The sequence below is a fragment of the Buteo buteo genome, chromosome 6 (genome assembly GCF_964188355.1).
Source record: "Buteo buteo chromosome 6, bButBut1.hap1.1, whole genome shotgun sequence".
Taxonomy (NCBI): domain Eukaryota; kingdom Metazoa; phylum Chordata; class Aves; order Accipitriformes; family Accipitridae; genus Buteo; species Buteo buteo.
Window position 1 is genome coordinate 10021240 of NC_134176.1, and position 27649 is coordinate 10048888.

The following is a 27649-nucleotide window of genomic DNA, read 5'->3' on the forward strand; positions in this document are numbered from 1 at the left end:
ATAGGCTGATGACAGAAAGAAATTAAATAAGGTTTTGTCTCTTTACTTCCTTATTTTTAATTGAATAATAGACAATTAATTTGATTGAAGCTAGTCATGTTAAACAGTTTCCTAGGATACCAGATTGAGAAACGTCTCATCCTTCAGGTTGCCCTGTGACTTGGTCACTTTGGCAGTGATTTTGTGGCAGTGATTTTGAGATGCCTACTGAGGTGTTGCTCCTTGCTTGCTATGCCTTTTCTTTTTTTCGAGGGGGTGGTGGAAAGTAGGGTTACTATCATTATTCCATATTTAAATCAGACCCAGGAGTGGTGGAAAAGCAAGCTAGCATGAAAGTGGGACAACTCCAGTGAGGGCTAGGAGGGAAGAGAGCACAAGACCCGGGCTGCTGAAATGGAGAAGGTCCAGGATGAACACTGCATGGACAGACACCCCTCTCCTGTTCCTTGCGCTCGTGCCCATGTCAGCATTAGCATATCCGTCAGGAAGTTTGCCTGGACACGTGAAAGACTGCTTGAAGCAAAACAGGCTGAGCGCTTTCCAGTCGACATCTGCAAAGCCCATGGGGGTGGGCAGATCCTCAGGGACGGCTGCCCAATGAGTTATGGACGGGCAAGCCACTTCCTCACCCCAGTGCCCCTGCCAGCACCCATGTCGATGCCGAGGCTGATCAAATCTGGTGTGGAAATGAAGCACGAGCTCAGTGGAGAAGGAGCGTGGTGAGGTAGCTGCCCCTTGATGAGGCTGGCTCCCTCCCCACCGCAGAATGTGGAATACTGTTTTGCTCCGAGCACGCATAGTTTGTGTGGGTGTAGATTTACATTTCGTTAAGGAAAATGAAATAAGGGGGCTGGTTTCAACTAGCCTGCAGTTTTTTTATTTGCAAGAGCCCTTGCCTTCATGTGATGCTTTACGTAACAGCCTTACACATCTGCAAAGTATGTAAAGCATTTCCACTGTTGGGAAAAAGAAAAAAGGGGAGGAGATTTCTGAAAGGTACTGTATCCCCTGGGAGGACTTGACAAGGAATTTTTAGCTCCCACAAAGCAACAAAACAGCAAGGTCTGCTCTGCAGGGCCGACTTTCCCTAGGTTTATGGGGTAGCAGACCACATTTCCAGGGATGACCACAAAGCATGCTTGAGAACATACCCGATAATGGCTTCAGTTCAGAAATAAAATGTTAAAATGAGACAGGCTGAATGGGAATAAAAGCAGCAGGAAATTGGGACATGCATCCTGATCTCAGGGAGAAACAATGGTACCAGGAAGAACATGAAATTAAGAAATGGATAGAGCTCAGCGAGCAGGAGAGGTGTTGCCGTGAGCAGCATCTGAGTGGCTGCAGAGCTGCAGAGAGCTGAGCTGAGGGCTACATTTCTGTCTTACATCACCTAGAAGACATGAACAAGCACACTCCTTCTTTAATGCTTATTATTGCCCTATCTGATAGTGCAATGTATATACATGTAAGGCTGTGGAAAAAAATAGCAAAAATGTTATGAATGCCTCCAAGGAGGATTGGAATGAATGAAAAATGTCTGAAGTCGTTCAAGTGCAAAGTGTAGTGAATCAGCCCATCCACTTTTCTTTGGCTTCTGAGTCTGGGTGGACCCAAACCGCAAAGAAAAGAGGAAACAAAGGTGGAGTAGACATCGAGAAAGATCTTTCTGAAACTTGGCATTAAAATGTAAGAGCTCCCAATCACTGCACAGCCCACGCAATGTGAGGCAATTGGAAAGGACTGGAAAATCACTGCACAGTGCCCTGAGATGCAGGGGGTGTTTTGTTTGTTTCTTTTCCCCAGGAGCTGCTTAAGAGCTATACGATTTCTGAGGAGTTGTCACCAAGTTCCTCTTCTATTAAGGTCTCCCTTAAAATGACCTGAAAAAACACAGGAAATGTGAATCTTCAGTTCAATTCACTAGTTCTGCTTCTGCTTTGCACTTAGTTGTCCTCATTGGGAGGTATGTCACCAATTTGAACAGTCTTCCCCATTTTTATAGTCAGGAATAAATCTCAGGCTGTGAGACTCCTTCAGAACAGAAACTTGTAACCTTGGTATACAGAGTTTCTAAGTGCACATCTTTTGGACATAATCCTGCAGGTACTTCCTACAATGAGCATGGCTTACCCCTGAAAGCAGATCCCCAGTCCAAAGCTCCGTAGAGTCAGTCTTAGTTCATCAGGTCTCAGGAGCATAAGACCGTCCAGCTCCTTTCTGCCAGTTCCCATACTAAAATCATATTACAAATCCTAAAATACCAGCGTTTCTCATACCTGCACCCACAATCCCTCATGGAGCTCAGCCTAGAAAAGGAAGGTAGATGAATATGAAGTCATAGAGTAGCTAAGACATATTCATGCCTTCAAAAAAAGGGTTGGATCCAGTACTGTCCTAGCCCCTTTACCAAATCAGCAGAAAGGCAAGAAAAATCGATACCCTGTTTCATGTGGGCCCTTTGCCATGGGTCTGCTCCTGTCCCACAAACCTGTTGTGCACAAGCCAGCAGATGCTTTCAAGCAAAGGAACCCTGCTCCAGGAGGCAGGGGCACATCCACCAGCCTCTCACATCCCTTCTGGGGGACCATAAACCTCTCAGACGTGGTGCAGATAGGACAGTTAGTTCCCCTGCTCCCTGCCAGGGCCGTAGCCATCTAAGGAGAACAGACATTGCATTTTCCAGCAAATGAAGAGGGTGATACTTCCTCTGTGGATTTCTTTAGATCCCCAATTCTGTCATACAAAACGCATGTCGAAGCACTGCTGCCCCCATGACTGGATGTCGCTCTTTCCCTTTCTTTCCCTGAACATCTTCTTGGCTGGGAGCCATTTACCAGGAACCTTTCCTTCTCTCAGTTGTGTGCTTGATTTGTTCTGCTGTTTTATCCTCTCCTTCTTCCTTCTGAAAGGTTTGCCACTTGGTACAAATATTTGCTTTACTAATCTATCTCAGGCCTTTTTACTGCTGCCCATCTCCACAGAATCTGTTCCTCTTCCTTATCACTTTTCATCACTTATTCATATTTTTATACAATATAGGACTCAGAGATCACTACCAGAAACATGCTCCTATTGTGCCAGGCCCACAGGGAGAAATGGTCCATCATCTGAGGACTTCACAATTGAAATGGCCAAGACAGATGGACACCTGGGGTGCAGAAGGACTGACCACCATGCTTGCACCTCTCATCTGGACTGCTAGAGTGTGCTCCTTGCCCCTGACTGTGGTTTCCCCTGCCTGCCACATTGTAGTGAAGCGTGACATGAACAATTATCTCTTGTTTCACAAGCAAGCACCAAGAAGCTGGAGGAGTCCTCTCCCTCCCCTGACCCACCCTGCAGTACTGTCCTCTTCAGGTCAGGTCCTTCTCCATGGGAGCTCCATCCCAGCATGAGCATGGTGCAACTTATTCAGCTTTCAAAATGATTTGCAGGGCACAGTTTTTACTGTTTGACCCCTGAGTCGCAGCCTTTCCCCATTGTGCATACATACTGTTCTTTTGCCAAGCAAACGGCAGTTTTTCTTTGCTGAAGGGATAAAGGCAAAATTTGGTCCCAGAGAGAAAGGGGAACTTTTCTTGTCCTTTTTTTGCCCCTTTTTGTAGTGCTGGCACCAAGCCAACTCACTGTGTTTTACTTTCTTTCCTCTGTATGTGTGAATTTTTTATTTTTTTTTTTGCACAGCTCCAAAGGAAAAGGATTTCTCAGTCTTAACATCCTGTTCACTTCTGCATACTTTTGAATGCTCATTATTAAAAGCTAGCTATTTATACACAGGAACAAAGTACATTCCACTAACCCCTTGTGGCATAACTCTGCATGCTGACTGCTAATCTCTGGAAAGGTGAACTGAATGTATGACAGAGAGCTTTTTATAGGGATTGAATACCCACTGTACATCAACACAGTAATACCCTTTTAAAATTCTCTTTGCTATCATGTCTTTGGAAATATGAAAGGAAAACCTTTCAACAACCTCATTCCCTCTGACTCTAATCTTGATTGTGTTGAGAGGGATAGGTGCCAGATAACTGTATTGGTGGAAACAAAGATAAGAAGGCTGTGCATTCCATAAACAGTTATATTGCTTGAATTATGTTCTTGGACAGATGCAGTGACAATACCAGGACAGCATTAATAGGGTGAGCGGTTAATTTACCTGCCTGGTATCTTTCAAAAAGATCAAGTTGCATTTCATTACTGGAAAATTCCTAAGGACCTAAAATGAATCAAGAACAAGTGCATTATCTCAAAATCACCCGTCTGACAATACAACACAGTGGGCATCTCACAAGGAGACGTTAATTTAAGTGATGCCTTTGTGCATCTCACAAAAGGGACTGGGGTTGAAAACAAGATGTCAAAGCAATCTCTCAGCTGAAGAATAGAAGGATCCTTCAGAGAGGATTTGAATGTTTTGGGTCTATCTACTCTTGGAATATCTTTAAGACAAAAGATTGGTGCCCAAGGTGCAATTCAACATTTTTGCTTTGATTTTCACCTTTTTTATATTCCCATCAAAGGATACATGATGCCCCCTCCGATTCACAGCTGGTACATTGGTTTCAAACCCAACTGAATCACGCTTTTAATCTTGATGGAAGATTCTTCCACCTGCCTACCCCAAAAATGCTTTAGTGTATGCACAGCTGTGACTGCAGTTCCACCTGGCATTCACCACCTGAGTGTTTGCTCTGAGCCTTAAGAAAAAAAAAAATCTACCCACACAACAGTGTCTCCACAGAGCATCATGCCCCAGGTCTCCAGGAGGGGATTCTGGTGATACCATGTCATGACTTGCACCAGTATATCGTGGGAACAGAGCAGGTACAGCACTTCATTCGAAGTCCCAGCCTTTCAAGAGGACAGAGGCTGTGATGCCATCCCACCTCATTTGTAGAGACGCTGATAAATGCATCGCCCAGTTTTCATAGGTCCTCGTTCTTGTACTGTGCTGGTACAAACTGTTTCAGAAAACTTTGGCAAAAGAGAGCAGAAAAAGTAGCCCTTCTTAACCCAGTTTACTTGACAGTTTCCATAACAACTTGACACAGCTATTTATATAGCAGGAGAATATAATTTGCGTTTCATCATTTTTAGAACCTTTGTTGCCATATCAACCTCAGCGCCATGTAGCAGAGCACAGCCCCATTCAATTCTCTCTTGTTTGCTCAGAAAGAAACTTCTCTCTCAATGAATTGAAATTCAGTTGGTCTCAGAAGGACCCTTGAGAGGCCTGCATGTCACTTTTAAAGTATCATTTGAGTCCTAATTCAAATGGGCTTGTGCCTATGTGACCTATCTGCACCAGACGGATGCCTCCATCTGCACTGGGAAGCAAAGATGAGGACAGGACGGACAAGCAGACCAGCAGATTGCTTATCTTTCTTGGAAAGCAAATAATCAGAGGGACTTGGCAGATGCTGACTTTCTCTGTGATGGGTGGGGAGGGAAAAACTAATTTTGAAATATCAGGGTTTCAAAGGCTCGGTGTTAGCATTCCTGAGTCAGCATTTTGGGAGGGAGATTGAGTGTCAAGGAGTTCCAGCAAAGAGCAAGGTTAGGATGCAGTGAAAGTAAGGATGGGTAGAAAAGTGGCAGAAGACAACTGCCAAGAAAGAGACTGCATTCCCAGAGGAGGAGGAGAGGAACCTTCCTGGTGTGAGCTCAGGTGCTGCTCAGTCCTGTATTCATTCCCTGCAATGCTAAGCACCAAAAGGCAGCTCAGAAAGAGGCAGTACAACTCAGGTGGGGATTAGGTGTCTCCCAGTACCTCTCTTTGAAGGAAGCCATGGTGATTAGGCACTTCAGTTAAGTCCTCACAGCCAGGGGAAACGAATTGGGGCCTCAGGTTCTCACCAAGGCTTTATTTGCAGTTCCTGCTGGCTGGTCCAGCAAGTGCTTATCACTCACATAGCTAACGGTCTGTCTGGGGAAGTTCCCTCCCAGGTCAGAATAGAATTAATTTTAAAATATACAATGTGCAATCACAAGTATCTATAATCCACCTGAAACCTTCGGCTGACTAAAAGCATTCAAATAATCCTTTGGCTGCACTGCATTTTGTCACTCACACTTCCTCCTCCTGTCGGGAGATGGCAGGTCTGCTGTCCATGCCCTGACACCCCACTGTATCAACCTGCTGTGGTTGCTCCTTTGCCAAGATATACCTGTTCAAATAGGTGTCCCCCATCTCCTCTCCTCCTGAGATCTGAAGGTGTCTATGTAGTCCCTGGAGCAGGCATCCATCTGGCACAGCAAACTTCATAAAAAGAAGGTGACCAGTCACCGAAGTGCCAGTGATTTAGCCTGCCTTCCACCAGCAGAAACGCACACAGCGGCATTTCTAAGAAGCGGTGTCAGCTCCTGGTTTGCATTAGTCGTACTGTTCTGTCTTGTCTTAATCGTCTCAGTATTTCTACAGGGTCTCCAGTGAGACTGAAAAGCATGTTAGCAGCTCCAGCACGGCTGGGTTTAGCTGTCTGTGTCAGCAGACGAGAACCTCTGCCTCATGGATGTGTTTTGTCATGTAGCAGTGCTGAATACAGACTCCGCTGGCTTTATTAATAGCAGCCCTATTATTTTAACATGATGTTCTACCAACCCCTTGGACTGGGGACAATAGGAAATGGCACTTACATGTTTAAATCTGCGGCACGCTGAACTGTTTGAATCTGTATGATTCATTGTCAGACAGTACTATGTCAGGCACTGCAGGCAAAATAAAAAAGACGGCATATGCATGATCTATATCTGTTCTACACGTAAGCTGTATGAAATGCATCCTGCCCAACTTCTGCTTGCAGAAGCCATAAATGAACTCCATGTATCCTTTAATTAGCATTCTAGCATTATCCTTTATCCAGCATTCCTGGTAAGATCTTGGGAAGTGCCAACCTGGTGCTTTTAACCATAACCCCAGATGGTGCTAGGAGCTCTCTATTGTCTTGTCTGCAGGTGCTTGGAGGATGTCTGGCCGGCTACTGGAAGGAAATAGCTTTAGTATGTTCTGGAAGAGGTCATGTGATTCCTAAACCCATGAGTTACCACCCACACTTCATCAAAAACCAGAAAGTTTTGGAGTTTTGGGGTGGGTTTTTTTCATACTGACAAGTACTAGTTTAGCCCTGAGAAATATGGGAAGACTTGTGCCCTGGTTTCAGCTGGGTAGAGTTAATTTTCTTTCTACTAGCTGGTATAGTGTAATGTTTTGGATTTAATATGAGAATAATGTTGTTAGCACACTGATATTTTCAGTTGTTGCTAAGTAATGTTCAGTCTAAAGTCAAGGATTTTACAGCTTCTGATGCCCAGCCAGCAAGAAGGCTGGAGGAGGACGAGAAGTTAGGAGGGGACGCAGCCAGGGCAGCTGACCCGAACTGTCCAAAGGAATATCCCATACCATGTGATGTCATGCCCAGTATATAAACTGGGAGGAGTTGGTTTGGGGGGGGTGGATCACTGCTTGGGAACTAACTGGGCATCAGTGGGCTAGTGGTGAGCAATTGCATTGTGCATCACTTGTTTTGTATATGCCAATTCTATCACTATTATTATTATCGTTGTTGTTATTATTATTATTATCATCATCATCATCTTTCTTTCTGTCCTATTAAACTGTCTTTATCTCAACCCAAGAGTTTTACTTTTTTTCAATTCTCTCCCCCATCCCACTGGGTGGGGGGAATGAGCGAGCGGCTGTGTGGTGCTTAGTTGCCGCCTGGGGTTAAACCACGACACCCTGAAAGTTTGAAATTTGCACTGCTCACATTCCTCCAGCATCTGTCTTGACTGATTTGTATTTCTGGATTTTGTTTCTCTCCCCTCTCCCCTTACCCCTGCTTGATTTGCAGCATAATTGATACTATTTAAAGTCACTGAATTCAAGGTGAAATTTCACATTTGAAAAACTGTATCCTGAAAACACTACTCTCTGCAACAAAATAATAACTCTAAAAGCTGTAACATACCCTGAAAGCTTGTAGCTCACTGTACAAATGGACCAATGTAAGACTTTTCTAGAATGATATGCTTTATTCAGACTGCAATTCCAGTCCTGGAATAGAAATGGTCCTAAGCAACATGTATGTGATTCTTCCTTTAGGATCTTCAGCCTAAACACAGATGCCTCTTTCTTGAGAGCAACCTGTCTGAGGAGGAGACTAAGGCAGAGACAAACTCCGCTGCTGCTAACACCCCTTTGAAAGATTGAAATTCTCATATCCAAATCAGGATTTCTTCAAAAACTGAACAATGCCTGCAAACTAAACTAAAGAGATCTGATAAAACCTTTGTGTTCCCTGGTAATTCCCAGCCCAGCAATGTGCTCCATCTCTATTGCTATTAAAATAGTGTCTTATTCTCTGCTAGTTCCTTTCAGTATGAAATTAGACCTTACACACAGTACCTTTTTTTTTACTTGTCTGCAGAAAGTAGTTCTCAATTTACATTCATATGACAGTGATAGTTACCATCTTAAAGATAAATCCGTTTGTCTGAAAGCTGCAGCAAAATCACTGCCTTTCCCCCATCCCCCAAAGTCAGACAGGTTTCTGCTCTGATCATCTCGCATCGTCACCATTTAATCCAGCTTTTCCCTTCTCCCAGCTCTGCTCCTGAAACTGTGTCCAACCCAGCCTGTCTGGCCCTGCTAGGGACTAAAATCCATCCCAGAGAGGCTTTTCTTTGGAAAGCAGCAGGGAAATCCAGAAGGACTGTAGCCCCTGTAGCACCACGGACGTACACAGCCTGTGGTGTGCCTTCCCTGCTATGATGAGCCACCAGGTAGGACCTTCTAGAGACATCAAGCCCTCTGCTTGTTGCTGATCAAAAATCTTGGGCAAAAACCTCCCAGATCTTGTGACTACCAAGACAATTTCCTCACTGTCCTCCTTGGCCCTTGGTGTCTGCCCTCCTGCTGCAGATCACCCCCAGCCCAGCAACGGTTTTAGCAACGGGCAGAGATCTGCAGGCATCATCTCCCAGCGAGACCTGTAGAACAGCCCACCTGCCAAAAGCATAACCTGCTCTTTGCCCTTTGTACGTCAGGTAGACTCTGTATCTCTAGTTTTTCTACACCTAAAACAAAGAAAGGGGAAAAAAAATCCATGCTCCAAATGCCAAGTCAGGGTCTGGTATACTATAACGTGATCCATCCCATTTATTTTATAGCACTTTAATGCCTCTCTCAGTTGTCTAACTACACAGACTTCAGGCAGAGTGGAGCCATGTTACTTAGCAACTCACAGTACACATGACAAAATTAACCCAAACAGTTTTGTTTATTAACTCTTAATAAGGAGCAAACAAAACAGCACCCTGAGAGTTTCACAACAAGAATGTTTTCCATTTTGGGTGCATTACTAATATTACAGACGACAATGTTATCTTGGGTGTTCTGTGGGATTTTTTTTAGCCCTTTTGTGAAGACCTATTTGAAGCACAAAAGTCTTCCCCACCCTCCCCAATGCCTGATGTTTCTATAATGGAAAAAGTATATGTAATAATAGAAAAATTAAAACACTACTGGAGCTAACAAGCTCTAGCTGATGCCTGCTTGGCCCTGTGAAATCCAGGCTTGGAGGCTGGAGATGTGAGTGTTACCCCCAGACTCTCCCAGAGCTTGGACAAATTGCAGGGGTGGGGTTTTCAAACTGCTCTGATTTACTCCAGGCTCTTCAGAAAACGTGACCATATGTTACTCTGTCCCTGTACCCCAACCCTTGAAATACAGTCCTGCTTCCTAGAGAATCAGGATATGAGGATACATCTATTAACACATGCAAGGCAGCACAGGCTTGATTTGAAAAGGTATTTAAGTGGCTAACTAAATCACACTGATTTCAGCAGCAATTAGATGTCTATAGATCTGGTCTTCCGCTGCTCTAGAGATGTGAGCCAGGCCTGTTCCTAAGAAGAATATCAAGGATGTCACTTGTGGAATATGTTGGTTTATGTCCATCATAAAAAGCGACTAGATGTATTCTTTTTATGGCTCCTGTCATATGAAGATTAAAAAAAAAAAAAAATTTAATTGCTTTTCAAAAATACGTAAAACTTGCCAGGCTTTACCAGAGGACGAAAGCCCATTGCCTTGCTCTCTCAGGGGATTCGGATGAAAGGCTCCTGCCAAGAATTTCAGCCCTAGGAGAGACTTCTGCAAGATTATTTCCAGATATGAAACCCTTTTCCTGCTGTGCTGCTGAGCCCTCCCTGTCCAACACTTCATGGCGATTGCTGATAATGAAAGCGCAGAGGCCTCCCTCCAAAGCATTAACCACAACAGCTGATCCAGGCAGTCTTTTCCGGCTTTTATGGAGAAGAATGAGTGACTTGTGTGTTCTTGTGAGAAACTACTTAGACACCAGATACAGCATCTATAGGTTTTTATGGAAGCAGAATGCAGATCCTTATCAGACTCCATTTATTTAGCAAGTAATGACAAATGAATTCCTTGGAAACTTACTCCCAGTAATCCTGGAGCACCGAGTGCTCGGCATTGAAACGGCGTGGAGGCAGGGTGGTCAGAGGCACGTACTCCAAGGGTCATGCTCGGCCTGGTGCCAGCTGGTGGAAGGGGTGGCAGGGACGAAAGAGAAGGAGAGGGACTGGAAAGGGAGCAGGAGGTGAGGGAGAAGGTCCGCTTGCGCTCTCAGCTCTGCAGCTGGGCTCAGTCTCTTTGATGGGTCTCTGCCCAGATGCAAGAGGAGGTACAGGCTGGAAGGATGCCAACACACCCTCGCGCGATGCAACGTGGTGTAAGCAAACAGATAGGATCTGCGAGCCTGACAAGATCGCTTATCTTATCCAAGCCATCCTCTGTCCTAGACAAGAATTTTTCCTTTTTGTACCTTTTCCAGTATGCTAAACCTCAGTGCATGTAAGCATTTCCCTTAGGAAGTCTTTCACAAGTGACTCGCTTTCCCTGCCAGGAGGTCTCGCACAGACTGCAGCTAAAGCCCCGTGGCCAGGTGTTCTCTACAGAAAAATAATAGGGAGTTGGTTCAAATACATAGGAGATTCCTGCTAAAACTAGCCTGCAGCCTTGCTCACCTCCCCACCCAAAATTTTGGCTAACATCTTCCAAGGCTCCCTGAGCATCAACTATTTCCCCTTTCATGAGCACTCAGCGCAGAGGGGAAACAGTCAGTCTGGGAAGGCACAGAGGCAGTAAATCAGCCTACCGGTGTATACCAAGCGTAAGGCAGATTCCCCTCCTATAGTGCCTGCTCAGGTTCATTTACTACACAGCCCATGGGCTCTTCACGCTCTGCCCCAGCTCTTTCTGTTCACCCCCTTATAATCTTATTACTGGTAGCTGTGAGATCCCAGAGCATATCAGGAAAAATGGTCCCATCCAGCTTGGAGTAGGCAAGGGCGTCCCTGTTTCCCCTCCAAATTGCCATCTCTGTACCACTATGGCCTTGGCACAGTCTTGTCCTGTATTTTGTCCTCCAAGGAAAGCCAGGCCAGCTTTACTCCTACATCTCAGGTAAGAACCCAACCCTTCTTCCCTATTGTTTTCTCCTACCTAAGCTCCACAGCCCCTGTGATCCTTGACATCTCTGGGGCACATTAGGGTCAGGTATGCTGCCTTTCAGTAATAAAAAGTTGGTAAAATCAAACGAACCTCAGAATCAAAACTGAAGAGACTTTCAGCTTCTACTCTCTAAGAGTGCCATGTCTATGTTGGCACAACATAGTGGCCATGGTTGAAGGGTACACACTTGACAGCACATCTACAACTGCAGCATCAAGAAGGTTGAGGTTTTGACTCTTTGCTGAGGACAGCAAGAAATATGACCGGGTCTCCCTGACCCAGACTGGGCTGCAGCTTTCTCAACTCAACTGGGTGCTTATCTCAACTGATAGCTACTTGGTGTTGAGTGTTGATGCTGTGTGACATAGCAGGAATATCAAAACCTACACCATATGGACCAAACCTGGCACTGATTTTCAACCTCTCCTGGGCTCCATAACATGTAAATGAGATCAACTGAGGCTTGTGGAGCTATCTGTCCATCCATCCATCACTAAAGCCTGCTGTTAAGTGTGGCTCTGGGAACAAGGAAGGGGCAGGCATGTGGCTCCAGACCTCAGCCCTGAGATCTGCTTCTGCTGGCTCCAGTGTGGACAGGCTCTGAGAAGAGAAAGCTGGGCGGATAATTCACACCTGATCCCCCTTAAGATGCCCAGTCTGTTTTCTTGCTCCCTCACCATCTCCAGCAGAGAGGAGGAGGAGCAAAATATCCAGCCACTGTTCTGCCCCCAAACCGGCATCTGAGAAAAGGAGAGGCAAGCTTTAGCTAAAGTGTTGCTGAAGAAAAGGGCAGGATACCATGGGGAAAGGAGGGGGCTGTCCAAAATATCTTGCCCCAATCCACTCGCCAAGATTTCTCTTCTTTCTATTTTTAATTTTTTCCCCTTTCTCTGTGCACTTTCTCTAAGAGGAAATCTGAAAGCTGACATTGCCTCAAAACCTCATTTTAAGCCTTCCCCATTCCCCATTTCTACTTTTTTTCATCCACAGCTCCCTCAGTCACACCCATCTAACTCTGTGCCTTGCAGCAAGAAGACTTGGATACACATGAAGGTAGATTTGAACTATTGCCTTTGATAGTTACAGGGTCTGCTTGTGCAAGCTAGGCTTAATATAAAAGTTTCTAATGAAATTTTATACCATCCAGGTCTCTCCTGGCTTAGACAGCAGCTACAGAAGTCTCTCTCAGCCCAGCTCAGAGGGACATTTGCAAGTTTGGTTCACATTCTCCTATCAAACCCATCTTGTAGAGTTTGGGGAATGCTCAGATGTTCCAGCCACCCTGGCTCCTTCATGCTCAGTTCATCGTAAAAACTATTCAGGTGAAAGTGCCCTAAACCAGTGGAAAATGTTCCCCAGGAGACTGGGTAGATTATTCTCCTCCACCCCTTTCCCTTCTTTTCCTTTCTTTGTTCCAGGGCACTGGTCAGCCCCTGGCTCACCACCCTCAGACACGTGCGCGCACAGCCGGGCCAAGAGGGGAAATGAATCATTTGCAGTTGGAGATCATGATTGCAGGATTCTTATCTTGAAAATGAACGTGCACATCTTCAGGAGCCTGGTGGAGCAAAAAACATCTTGGCCAACTCAAGGTCTTCCAAACAAGATTTCCTGGGGGTCAGGAACAAGTCTAGCTTCTTATCCATCATGAGCTTCACCAAAAAAAAACCCAACCCAAACAACCTATACACCAACCTTTTCAACTATAAAGTATGCACACTGGGAATAGGGAGATGAGAAAATCCCTACAAGATCAGTAGCTCCAGGCAGGATATCCTCTGTGTTGTGAGCTTCAAGGGTCTTTCAGATTCCCAAAAGCTGGCAGGCTGCAGCCATTGTATCAAATTGGATTACATGGGTAAGAATTCCTGATCTGAATGTCATTTGGCTGCGGCTGCTGTGTACAAGCCAATGCTACGTAGACAATGCTCTGAAAATCCAACAGGTCCTCTGAGAACTTAGAGCTTCTCAAGGCAAAATTAATTAAGAAGTAATGAACTGAGCTTTTGATACCACAGTGGAAGCGTTGCTGCAGGCACAAACACTAAGAGAAGGGTGCTTTTGACTGATTTTTAATTAGAATTTAATAGTGCCCTGAAGTTACATCTCTCATTAAAAAAAAAAAAACAACTTACCTAGTTCTATGTGATGAACAACTCAAATTAGATTTTAACATATGCAAATAAATGGTCTAAAAGATCTGCGTGGGAGTAATAGAGATAGGACAGGTTAAATCTTTGACCCTTTACAGTTGATTTTTCTTTAACTGATCCATCAATCAGTTTGTTTACAATTAAACATTAGAATTAATAGAGTTTAAAGGAAGCACTGAAAAGCCATGCGAAATGCAGACACTGAGGGCTTCAGCTGAGGTGAATTAGCACAGCCCATTGATTTTAACCACATTAACTGCATTAACTATCTCACTGGAGTGTGCAGATCTTAACTGTATGCAATATTTCCAAGTCACGGCTAGTCCTGAGTCCCTACTTACACTGAATAGCCTCTTACTCTCCAAGATGTCCCATTAGTTAAATACAGCTCAGCATGTATAAGCCTGAGGAAATCTGCCCGTAAAGTCATCCAGATTGCTCAAAAAGCCCTAGCTGGAAAACAGTGTGTGTTAGGGCAACTCCAGGGGCTCCTGGGGTGGCTTAGCCAAGGAGGTTTGTATCTCTAAGACCTTTGCAGGTATGTTGCCACTACTGATAGCATCAAGAAACCCTGCTAAGCAAGAGCCCACAGGGTCTGGCCCGAGGTGAGTTGCCATGACAGGAGGCCAGCAAAATGTTTTAGCTCATCCTGAGCAAACAGCTCCTTTCGCTACTCTGAATGTAATAGAATATTTATGTCACGTAAATATAACTGACCTTCTCTGTCCGGAATGCTGTGCTTTTGCTGCACTTCTCTCAATAAACGTCCGCCTCAAGGTGAACAACATCATGCAATGCTAAATAGTAAAATTAAATAATAAATGTGATTCCCCTCAAATGATCCCGCCTAGCAGAGATTACCACTTAGCTGCTTTTCAAACGCATCTCAAACCCATCTCATTCAGAGGCACGATACAGCTGCTTAGCTATTTAAAAACAAAGACAAAACTCCATCCTCATCTTACAACGTCTGGTGGCGATGAAGCTTTTCACACAGCTAAGCAGAAGGGAGAGGAGCTGACAAGACACACAAAAATCATACCTCCTGCTCGAGACAAAGGGCATTTGGGTACCTAATGTAAGTGTCACAGTTATTTTTCACTACTCACTGTACCAAAGCCTTGCAGTCCTGGATAATAAGTAACCTGAACTGCTTACACATCTCTTGCAGTCGTATGCTATAGCAGTTGGCTGTGTGCAGTGCCAGCAGCAGACTGGATACAGCCCATAAGTTCTGGTCTGTCGTGCTCAGGAGTCTTGTCTGTACAGTTCTCTAGTCTTTAGGACTTCATTAAGCACAGGGAGAGCAATAAAAAGTGGTGCTTGTTGTGGTTTGGGGTTTTTTCCTTGCTTCTTTTTAATTACACAAGAATTTAAAGGTAGTGTAGAAAGGCCATGCCAAGAAACTGTATCTTTCCTCGCCAGTTCCATGTTAGTTAAGCATTGATTCTGCAACTACTGAAAAGCAAGTTCGTACCTTCTCTTTGATGGGACCATGATCTGCCAGAAAGGTTTCTGTTTATATACGGGAGGAAACATCCTATTGCCATCCTACCTGTGTCTGGGACACAGCACGGGGAGAGTTGTTGATGTAGCTTGAATGTCTAGGCCATAATAATCTCTTCATGTGACCCATGGCAGGTTGCATTCCCAAAGACAGAGGCTATCAACGTGTGAGGGAATGGGCAGGGTGAGAGTTTCAGGTCATGGGCAGGTAATCCATGCAGCACTGGGCAAGGGGCCGAAGGTTCACTACTTTTGACGGGAAGCTGTGCATTTGGGTTGCTTCTGAAGCAGTGTGGTGGTAGGGGATCATGCTTCATCTGGCTGAGTGATATATAGAGTCTTTCCCCACTTTGAATCCTGTTGTATTAGTATCAGTCACCATCCGCAGTGAACTCCCTACAAATGCATTTCTAGAGACACGTTTTGCTTTTGCAGCCATGGGACTTTTCCACCCTGCATTCAGATTTGGTGCTGAAATCAAGATGCTGACTTTCCTTCAGACCTAGTCTGTCATCTCAGTGCTTAAATCAACTCACATCAGCACCAAATTTTGCTTGGTTGGCTCCTTATTTTAATCTTCAAGATCCCAGATCACTCCTCCAACACTTCTCCCAGAAATCCTTGACTGTTTTGTTCCTTATTCATGCCAACCTCGGAAACCCCAGTATTTACCAAGGAAATATGGGGCATCCCAGCAAGCAGTGTTGAAAGCAGCAGCATCTAAATGCCCAAGGTAGCTGAACTATCAAGGTGAGTCCTTTGGGAATGGAGAAGGACACAGGTATAAATTTGGGCTTGAGCTGCTTTTGTGTGGCAAGAACAGCTGGGAAAGCTCATGGGTAAATCGTTCTCTTGGTGTTCAGTGGGACCTCTCATCACTGGTTTGTACTTTCTCCTTAGCTCAGACACAAGCCCAGGGAGAATGTATGGGGGCTTGACAGGTAGATAATGATAACAGCTCCTCGGCAATTACTCTGCGTCACCCCCCTGGCATGATGTGTTTAGAGAGTGTCTAAAGTGGGTGTTGTTTCAAAGGGACAAAGCAGCTCCTCAAGCAGTTTTATGGCTTTGTAATTTATTTACCAAGGCAAGCTCAGGTCAGTCACACTATCTATTTCTTTTTTAATGAGGTGCTGTTTATTTTTCACTCTCTTGTTCTGGATGGACTGAGACACAAGGAGGTCAAACGACTTCTCCCTGAAGTCTCTGGGGCTTCCAAAGCTAAGTCATTCCACCTTTTAATGTGTTAAGCACGGAGCTTGACTTGAAGTCAGGGGAACTGCAAACACGTTTAAAGGTGCTTAAAAACCTCTCTAACGAGGAGCCTACATGAAAGCCTTGGTCTTCTGTGTACTACTGAGTTTTAACACCCATGCAGCTCCTCTGACTTCAGCTGAGTCTCACTACCAGCTGAGGTGATCTAAGGATATCCTTTGGGAAAGGTCTGCAGAGGAATATTTTTCATTACGTCAACTACTGATCTGGACGAATTCAGATAACCCCACTGGTTTTCAGGTCTGAAATAGAAGCTCCTAAACTTAGCCTGGAGTTTTCTGTTTCGGAGCAGTCAAGGCCTGGACACTTGCCTTTCTGTCCAAATATACCAGAGGGAGTTATAAAAGATACTGACTCTCTTTCCACACCTCGCCTCCACTTTAAAATTGGTGCAACAGACTGGGGAATTGAGAGGTACTTTGATGGTACATAGAAGTTAAATATTCAGAGGCTTTTTTCAAAAAGAAGCACTTTTTCTTTTCCCCTTTTGCAAAATAAGCAAACCCAATCTGAGACTAAATAAAATCATCCCAGATGCTCTTGCACAACTAGGTCATTAGAGAAAAGCATCAGGTGAAAAAAAAGAGGGGCTGGTGTCACTTATGGCAGTAAAACACTGAACCAGCACTCAGTTCTGTGCTATAGCAGTGCCTGTGGCTTTCAGACATGCGCAATGCTCGGTGCTGCACACCAATAAACCTGCAGACAATGCTCACCTCTGAGGCACACAGCCACCCCAGGGATCTCCCAGCTCAGATTTGGGTGTCCAGCCCTCTGCCACAGGCTATAAGAAAAATGAGGGGCTCAAGGTCATAAGAAATGAGCTAACTGGGTAAGGCACAAGAATAAGCCATGGAGAACCCAGGAGAGGTGCCCAGGTGTTTATATCCACTTGGGAAAGTCATCACTTCTGGTGGCCCAGCCTGTGTCCTGGGGAGGTATCATTAAGGATTTACCTCGTGGTTTTGCTCTTCCACCAACACCTGCTTTCAGCCAAGGCTGGAGACAGACACGGAGCTGGATGGACCTTTCTGACCCAGCTCACGCTTCAGGCTTTATGTGAGGCAGCTCAGGTTCTTCCCACAGAGACATGTCAGCTCTTACATCAGCAGTTAAGACGCTTGCAGATTTTGCAGGTGGCTTTTGATTTCCTTTCTCCTCTGTTTCAGAGGAATGCCTGAATGAGCAGGCTCTGGATGGTCTTGGGAAAGGGGGGACTCAGCCTCTCCTGTTGGAGCTGGTCCAGTTTGTGCTGCTAGTTAGCTGTTCACTGGAGCAGGAACCTGTAACTTGACTTTCCCACATCACACACAAGAGTGTCCTGACTATGGGGCTGGAGAGTCCATCTTCCACTTCTTCTCTCTGGTTCAGTGAATGTTTAATTATTTATATAACATGGAACAGCTTCAGCAGGAGACTTTGAGACCAAACCCCAGAGGATGTATCAGTTGGATGCTCACGGCTCTTTTTCAGGACATGGGAGGCTCTACATAAACTATAGCAAATAGAGGTTCAGTCTGGGTTTCCAACAGCCTGGGAGAGGGCTTAAACCAGTGGCATCTGTCTTCAGTGCAGATTACTGGTGCGCTGAGAAAGCTTATGGGATATAGCCATTTATAGAGCTTCTTGTGCCCTGTAAATTTAGAGGATGAACTCTGAGTCAAATCAGGGGAGAGGATGGACTTCCCGTTTGTTTCCCTGGGCTGGGAAGTTATCAGGCAGTATTTAGGCATGATCTTTTCAGCCAAGCCAAGATTTAGGCAGATTTGCATATATCAGCATGTCAGAAATGTAAACACTACAGCTAGATGCGGCAGATGGCCCCGCGTTAGATTTAGGCTCAAAGTGGCAATTAGATACCTGCCTTCCTATATGGAGTTCATCTGCAATAACTCCACAACATAAAGCTGCAGAAATGCTGCTTAAGTGATTGGGAACATATAGTGAAAACGGAGAGGAAGGAAAGATATAAGGGCATACACAAATGCGACCTTCCTGCAGCATAGCCTTTGCTTAGGTTGTATATCACAGGGAGAGATTTTTATTAGAGCTCATTAAATTTTAAAGCCTTAATGGTACCTTCTGTACTGCGCGATTGGTACAAAAAGGAGAGCTTGGCAAACCCTTAATGCAGCAGGATGGGAGGCATCCTCCACTGCAGTGGTTGGGGCTGGAGATTGGCGGAGCATCCACGGGGTGAGCGTGACATCGTCTGGTGAGAGCTGGTACGAGTCCTCCGGCTCAAGGCTGGAGCATCCCTGGGTTCTCAGGAGCCCGTCAGAGAAGCAGAAAAGGTTTGCCAAGTGAATGAACCCGTCCCGATGCCTTTCAGGGGAGCGTGACGGCCAGGAGCATAGGGAGGACTGCAGCAAATAAAGCAGCATAGTATAGCAAACTTGGTGTAACAAAGCTGTAAGCAACTCAAAACTACAGATTCTCACTCTGTAGTAATTGGTTCTGCTGTGGCTAAACCTGCCTGCTGGGTCTACTGGGTTTTTTTTCTTCTTTCTTTTGTCTCATTTTCCCCATTCTTGGCATTTTTTAAACTTCAAAACTTTAACAATTTGGTGACACATTTTCTCCTTCCTCTTGTCTGCCACCTCCAGCCACACTTTGCAGACCAGGTGAAACACAGTCGTGGGACAGTGCTGCTGGCTGTAGTAGGAATGGGTAGGAGCAGGAGAAGTGAGTCCCAGCAGAGCAATAAAGCTGCTCTCAGGTGGATGCTCTGTGCATGACTTTGCATTTAGAAACCAAGAATCCATCCGTAAGGCTGCTATATTTTAGGGGCACCAGGACTGAAATGTTCAAAAAATCCCTAAGGGTGTTGCACATCTGAAACTTGGACTCCTTGGATGTCGAAGACCTAAACACACTTGGGTCTCTCCCTCTCTGAGCTGTACACCCACAGCGGTAATCTGAAACTGTGTATGTTTGTATCCAGGTCAGGGAGATGGCATAAGAGCTCATTTGCCTGACTCACCAACTTCCTTGCCAAGTGAGCATGAAATTTTCATGACACTGCAAAGTAGCTGATCCACAGCCTCCTAAATGTCACTGCTCCAGAGATTTTTATACCCAGGAAGCACCCTGAATAATTGATTTGCTTTTGGGATGCAGGATTATTTATTTATTTATTCATTTGTGGTGGTGGTAGTGCTGGTGGTTTAGGAATAATATATTGACTTAGCTGGGGAAACCAAAGTCTCTATAAAACCTTGGGTGGGACAAGACCACCTACCAGCTCTGTATATAAAAAACTAGGACAAGCCACGGGAAGATGATGCATGGCTGTGATTTTAAGCTCATCCCTGGGCCAGGGGAACAGTGTCCAGTCTTGGAGATGGAGTTCCCACCAGTCCACATTTTTAATATGACCACTGTCAATCATTCAGATGAAGCTACTGTTCTCCAGGCATACTGAACATCTGTCCAAAAACCTTTTAATGCTAATGCTCAGAAGGGCCTCCCTGGCTTTGCCCATTGTACCTTTTTGCCCTTCAGTGTCTTTTCCCTGCCAAGACTGAGCAGTTTCTAAGACCAGGATCATCCAGCCAGGTGTAGCCAAGAGGAGCTAGAGCTGTGGGGACAGACTGACGGCTCAGTGAGAACAGAGAGTTGTGCCCCATGCCCTGAGGATGACATCCATTCTACAGAACCAGTATTTGTAGAGTCAGCCTAGGCCATTCCTGAATTCCTCTGGTTTGAGAGGTTCAGACAAAAAGTCACTGAACAGTTAGAGGTACAAGATACTTCGAAGCCACATGTTGCAAGCTGAGTCTTGCTTTAACACTCAGTGGGGCCCAGACTGGGTTGCTTTATTATTCAAATGCACTACATCTTAGTCATGTTATTTTTTCAACATGGAAAGAGCTACATTCCTTCTATGAGCAAAAAAGTTGGATGTGTAGCCTGCACAGATGAGGCATGTCTGAATTTGCCTCTTTTAAACTCTTTGATAATTTTCTCTATCCCTGAGTAACCCAAATAGTTTTACAGTGAGTGACCCATGGAAAAAAAAAAAAAAAAACGGCTATCCCTGACTGCATAAGCTTTGAAAAGTTCCCTTCAGATCACTAAACTGTGACAGCTTTTCCATGCCACCTCTGAGTCCTCTGTGTGAAAGTGCATGAGTTCCCTTCAGTCGTGTAAGAACAAGAAGATCTCTGCATGGGCAGCAGGCATTTGAGGATATTTATCGAGGCAGCCAGCCTAACACAACACAGGCAACATGTAAATGAGCACTGTCTGAGTGCTCACACGCCGAGAGCGTGCACAGGCTCCTCACCGCCAGCGTCTCTTTAATAAATAGCCAAGTAGAAAATTAAAAGCAGCTTGGTATCAGCAGTTCTGATAGGTATAGTTCTGCTTGGTATCAGGTAGTTCTGTCAAGCTACTCCTGGCCCAGTGTGAGGCTTCATCCCTGGTGGCCTCTCGGGCAGAGTCGTGCTCTTCTGCCTGTGGGGGTCCAGGCTCTGTCCTTTGGATGCATGGAACCAAATACGTGTCCATGAGGGAAGAAGGCACCTACATCTGAGAGGGGCTGTGGTGGTTATCCACGAGGAGTAAAGAAGTAAAGTAAATTTTTTAGTTTTCAGAAGTAAAACCTAAGATTTTTGCTTTTAAGAGTTAGAAGTTATCTTTCCTGTCAAAAACAGGGCTGCATTCAGACCATCTCTCATGTAACCTTCTGGACCTGGAGCGGTGACCCTGGCCCGGTGGCCCGGTGGTGACAGCCCTGGCTGTAGCAGTTACGATTCTGCACCTCTAGCCAGCTGTCCAACCGTCCAGGAGGTCCTGCCTGGGGCCAGACAAGTAGACAGACAGACAGGCAACCAGCTCCCCTCTGACACGTGCTTTCCCAGTGACTTACTCTATTTCTCAGTCAGACCGACAGTCAGAGGAGCTAGAAAGCTTCGTTTGCATTTTGTCAGTCCCCCCAAAACAACCACAAAACAGTTTTGATGCGTGCGAGGGGAGGACTTTCAGCACGGTCTCGGGACATGTTCTGAGTCACTGGGAAGGTACCGCGGTGCCACCAGCCCGAGGGACGGAGGAAAACCCCGCAGTGCTCCCGGCCATCACTAGATGCCCTCCTAGCTTGCTCCTGGGGAGAGCTCCTAGGTTCTCTTCCTTAAATCCTTGGAATAGCTCTGCAGTCCCTTTCTCCATTCGGGACAGTTGTTCTCAGCTCTCTTGTAGTCATGTCTTATTTCAAAAAACTAGGGACTTCGTGCTTCACCTCTCAGGACAACTAATACTGCCTGCTCATCTGCCCAGTCTCTACTCATGAGCTCCTCCTTACCACCTTCATCTCCAAGGAGAAAATGACAAACCTGGTGGTGGGTACAACTGACTCCATCCAGATTCTCCCTAATAAACCTTCAGTCCTGTCTGCTCCAAAAGCTGGACTTTAATCCCATGGTGTCTGCCCCACGAGTCATCTCTGCAGGCCTTGCCAGTGAAGGCGTATTCACCGTTTGCCAGTCCCTCCCCTGGAAAACTTGTCTCTATTCCTTTTTACAGTAAATATTTTCCTGAGAAGGATATTTTCATCTGTGTCATTAGTCTGACCTCTCTGAAACTGTGAACTCTTACATGTCCCACCACCAGCTCAAAGACAGCTCTTCCTATAATAAACCTTTCTTTTAGCCCCATTCCCATTCCTGCTAACTCCCTCCTCCACCTCCATGCCAAATTCACTCTCCTTTTCTTCTCCCGTCTTCTTACTCTCTCCCTGCAGCCAGATTTGATAACTTCTGCTTTTGCTTACAGCATCACCAAACTGTGGGGCTTTTCTCATCTTGCTTATAGTAAAATCTCCTGCCCCCACCTTCTTCACCATCCCCAACCTTCAGAAGCACAAATTCTCTCACCTGACTTCCTATCCAAAATGCCACTCCTATAGAAACCACCTTGCCCTCCCTGCAGCAGCCCATTCTTCCCATCTTTTCTTTTTGTGCCTACTCTGACTGTAATACTTTTAAGTCTCGCCCTGAGTTTCTAGACCTGACACAATGGTGAGTCTTTACCATCCTTACGTTCCTTACTACTCTCAGGAGGCTCCATCAAACCCTCTTCCCACTACCTGATGCAGCATCCATGTTGTGGGCCATGGGACTGTAGTACCTATCCGCCCCAGGAGCCTTCTGCCTTTACGCAGAAGATGCCTTCCTCTGGCTCAAGATTTCCATTATGTTCCTCCAGCCCATTCTAGGCTCTGCAACCAGTAGCTAGGCCACCCTCTCCACCTGGGCAAGTCCTGGGTGGACTTGGCCACCCTGTTATGGGGTGGAAGCTGGGAGCCAAGAGCTGGGACTGTGCTGCTGGGCACTGTGTTGCCCTGCCACGTACCACAGCAGCTGCCCAAGTAGGAGGCTGTCTGGCTCATGAAGTTTCTCACTTTCTCAAATACAGACTCACTTGCTGTTTCTGTCTCCCACTCACTTCCCTTCCTCCTTCTTGAAAGACACTCCCACCACAACAGCTTGTCTCACAAGCACCTTCCCTTGACCCAGATATTATAGATGATGTTTCATTTTTTATTACTATAGCAGTGGTTTAGAGTCAGTCTCGCTTGTTGGTGTTCATGTGGATAGCAACAGATCAGCAAAACTGATCTTGAAACCTCCTGAAACTAAATATTTTCTCATGAGCATTCAGATCTTTCTTGTTTTCATCCAGCTAGAGCTGATATGAAATAGCAACCTGAACACAAAAAGGAAAAAATGAATTATTTGACTGATATTCTGACCTATCAAGGCAAACCAGAACAACCATAGAATCATAGAATCATTTAGGTTGGAAAAGACCTTTAAGATCGTCGAGTCCAATCATCAACCCAACACCACCATGCCCACTAAACCATGTCCTGAAACTTTGGGAGTAAGCTGTAGGTGGCTAGCACAATGGGTGTGAGGCAACCAGGTTTCGTTTTGCTTGTGTCCTATTCTTGAGGAAGAGGGGTAACTGCAGAAACAGAAAAAAAAAATGACTGTCACACGTAGGTTCCACATATTTTTACAGGAGGGCTATATGGTGCTGGTTAGACCAGCAACACTAAAGACAGTGCTGAGAAAGTGAGCGTTGTGCAACTCCACACAGAGACAGCAACTCAGCAAGGCTGAACAAGAAAAAAAATGAGAACTTGTAGTCATTTCTATTGGTGCTAGAAAGGTCAGTAACAAATTAAAGGAACAGGAAGTTATGTTACTTGTTTGGCGTGACTGATGCCACAGAAGCCAGGTGAGATGACTTTTCTGATTACTGTAATAAAACTGTTGATTAGGAAGGGCAAACCAGGGGCAGTTCTCTACATCATCACTATCGGCTTGTGAGTTGCTAAATCAGATTTACAAGATGCTGAGCAGAAGAGGAAGAATATCTGCAGAATGATCTGCTACAGACCATCAAACAAAGTCAGAAAGTCAAAAAGCAGGATGAGTTGTTCCTTAAACCTATTATAAATTAAATTCTCGTCTAATTTGTGGAAAGAAAAGTTCTGTATCCATGGAGGACTTCAGAATGGGAGACATATACTAGAGGTGTACGCAGCCAAGAGAAAAATGGCATTTAGGTGATACAGGTGAATTCTCTAACCCAGCAGCTACTGCACCCAAGGTGAGATCATTCATTATGACATACCATGGTGAACTGATTGCTGGGTAGAAAGTTTGTTGCTCTCTGAAGACCAACCGTCATGATTGTGATCTGATTATTTGGGGCATTGACTGCCCTAAACACTCAGCATTAAAATGGTAAGTTCTCTAACTCGAGGAAAGTTACTATCCAGATTCATTGGTAGAAAAAATGTGGGTAGAAAAATCTGAATGAAAGTTGAGTCCTTCGATGAAGAGTTTATCAGATGGTCAAAAAGTCAGAATTTCCCAGTCAGGAGTGCAAACAGATCATGCTAAAAATCTCATCCCGGTCCAGTGACAAGGTGAAAGAATCAATGGGAAATAGAAAAGCAATCTATCACAGATGTGAAAAGGGGAAACAGCTGCCAATTAATATAAAATAGAAGTAACTAAATGTGAGAAATGAGTAAATGAAATTAAAAACATCTGGAAACACCTCAGAACAGACAGAGCAAAGAAAGTGTTCTAACATCTACTAAGAAAAAAGTAGTTTAACAATAGTGCAGGAATATCACTAGGGAGAGGTAGTAAAATTAATAGTAATGTAAAAGAAGGAGAATGCTTAATAGATAGTTGTCTGTATTCAGAAAGAAGTCAGATCATGTACATGTATAACATGGGGCTGATCATGGACTTTTTTGCTCAGTAATATCGAGAAGATGATAAACAAGGTCTACTAGGGAAAAATATTTAAAATGAATGGTCTGGCTAATTAGCATTCCTGAAAGAGATGACATGATCTTGTTCCTGCTTCTGTTTGAAGAAGTGCTCATAGTGCATCAATACTCCAAAAGGGTAAAGAGGATGAACTGGGTAAGTACAGTCAAATAGAAGTGACAGATGCAAACAACTTGACCTAAGGGTGGAAGTGTTGCAATTGCTAATAAGCATCTTTCAAACAACAACAGGATTTATTTGCCAAACTGAGTTCCAGCCTTTATGAGTCTGGCCCAGACATGATGCATTCAGAGCTTTCCAGGCATTGGATGCTGTACCAGGAAACAAAAATGTGGCCTGCAAAACACTAAAAGTTACCCCATAACTGATGTGAGAGCTGGAGAAGTGAGAGGTTTCAAATACAAATGAATGACCACAGCATGGGCCCCCAGTACAGTCCTCTAAATAAGGAAATAAAGCAACTGTGAGTGTGTATATGCTGTTACATGTAGGCAGAGGTGTAGGGAAATTATTTTAGCTGTGCATGTTCGTGCATAGCAGTAGAAAGATCAATGCTGAACTAGTCTCTGACCTGCAGGCTCGTGGAGTCAGGGAGAGGCTTTGGGGAGAGGATGCTGTGTGCTGCCTCCGTTACGCTGCTTTTCCCCAGGGACTGCTTTTAGCCACGGCTGGAGACCGGATCTTGAGCTAGACAGACCTTTGGTCCCCCAGTAACGCCACTCTTATTGTCTTCTGTTGTCTGCACACTTCCCATGTGTGCGTTCTTCAAAGCAGTCTGAAAAAAGGAAACCATGAACTACCTGCAACAGCAATCTGCAAAGACCAGAGCAAACACCATCCTATGTGAGGTTCAGGACTCACTCTGCTCTTTGGTCTTTTATTGGCTTTAGCCCTTTTTCATCATGTTAAATCACTTCTCAGTCTCCTCTGACTGTGTGCAAGTTAATTGCACAAATATTCGCACAAAACCCACTTGTTTCTTGAGTTCCTAGCTATCACCACAGCCTTTTAGCCTTGCCAGCGCAGGTCTGGCCTTGGGCATGACCTTTGGCAGGGTGCACGGGCAGCAGTTGTGGGCCCAGCCATCAGGACTGTTTCTCCGTTTGATCCACTACAGCTGTCTGCTAAAGGATAAAAATAACCCTGGCACCAGGCACTGGGACTTCCTTCTGAGAACCGAGTTCCTCTGTTGCCAGGCCAGTTCCCCAACTGCTTTCCTTCTGAAACATAAATGTATTTTCCATATACTTGGCCTGCTTTTGGTGGGAGAGGTACAGACCTCACCCTCTTACACCCCCCCATCTCTTCATCACATCTTTTCTCCAGAGCAACCAAGATCCTCGTAGGAACCGACAGGCACAGACTGGTACCTGCCACCGGCCGGGGACTCAAGGACCACAGCTGCTGGATTGCCATATACTAAAGAAAAAGATAACAGCAGGATTTGAAAAGTAAATCCTGGGTGCATTGGCATTTTCTGGAAGGACCTGCTGATGTGGGGTGGTTGTCCTCAGTGCAGATCTGCTGTGCTGAGACTCTTGGGCAGAGGGACCATGATTTCAGCCCATTTTTGAATCCACACTAGGATTAGGTGCTTTGCTGCTCAGCACTGGGCACATGGGAAGACTCAGCTGCAGGTGTCTACAGATCACAGATGATAAAAAGCATGATTTCTAAAGAGAGGAAACAGATTGTTGGTTAGATGTGGGCTAAACAGAAAGGGGGGTTCATGTTAAGTGTCTGTTGCTCTACTAAGGATGGCTTCCAGGAGTTACGCCTTATTTTGTACCTTGAATTTACATCGAAGAAAATACCAGGAACTAAAGACTGCTTTACTTTAGGTGAGGAGGTTGAAATAGGCGTGTTCCTTATGTATTAAACAGGTGTATTCCGTGCATATAAATGATGCACTGGCTTCTGCTGAGTCCAGGCACCCTGAGCCTGGAAGAAAGGAGACAGTTTGCAGCAGTGCTCTTTGACAACTGGGACAAAATACTATGGGAAGTGACCAAACACAGCGGGGGACTGGTGGGCTCTCCTTTGCATCTCCAGAGCAAGGCTGCCCATCTCTGCAGGAGATGCTTTAACCCAGCAGGACCTCTTCAGACTCAACGCAGAGCGACAGGGTGAAACGGGAGGGAGATGCAAAGCCCAGACTCAGTGACCATGCACCAATGCCGGCAGAAAGCTCCCCCACCAGGGACCTGGCCCACTTTTAGCATACTGGAAATCTAGGGGAGGTTTGGAGAGAAGGGGTTTGTTTGGGCTGGTTTTTCTTTTGAACCTTATAATAACACTACTCATGTCTAGTTTGCACGCTCCTTCAAGAGCTGGGATTCCCCCTTCTGATAGAAGTTACATAGCAGTCACACTTCCTTTAATCTCCATCAAACTATTATTTCAACATACCACCTACATGGCCAGATGAAAAAGCACCAGTGAAAGGGAACTGTTGTTGTTTTGTTTTTTTCCTTCTCAGAAAAAAACCCAAAGCTTAGAAGAAAAGCTCAGAGTCTGGCTTTGTACATACTAACTCCTCCTTTCCATCTGGAAATTCCCCTTAGTTATACCATAAACAAACTCCCCTCAAATATGCTAAATAAAGTGAAATGAAATTCAGTAGCCGACATGGAAGTAGGGACTATTTGTAATCTGGTGGTTACCAGAAGAAGACCAAGAGCAGATAGAATCTGATTTTTCATTTTAGACCATTTTGAATTTCTTATTCAGTGAAGTAATCAGTCACCTTATAAAGTATGTTGCATTTGAATACAGCTTTTCATTTCATTTTGTGATTGAGCTTGATAAGGTTTTAACTACAAGAGGTTGCTTCTCTTCATTCCCAAATAATGGAT

The 27649-nt window shown here is 45.0% G+C and overlaps 1 protein-coding gene across 3 annotated transcripts in view; it reads left to right on the plus strand.

Moving 5' to 3' along the window:
- The window catches only part of GPR132 (G protein-coupled receptor 132), an 87237-nt gene that overhangs the window by 30171 nt on the left and 29417 nt on the right, over positions 1–27649 (plus strand). The window contains exon 2 of one of the 3 annotated variants that reach the window (XR_012650650.1): positions 8108–8367. The exons of 1 other annotated variant lie outside the window; for it this stretch is intronic. The gene's annotated coding sequence lies outside the window, so the exon portion shown is untranslated. Of the gene's footprint in view, positions 1–3042; positions 3388–8107; positions 8368–27649 lie in introns of those variants that run through there. One more of the 3 variants, XR_012650649.1, reaches the window with a different exon arrangement.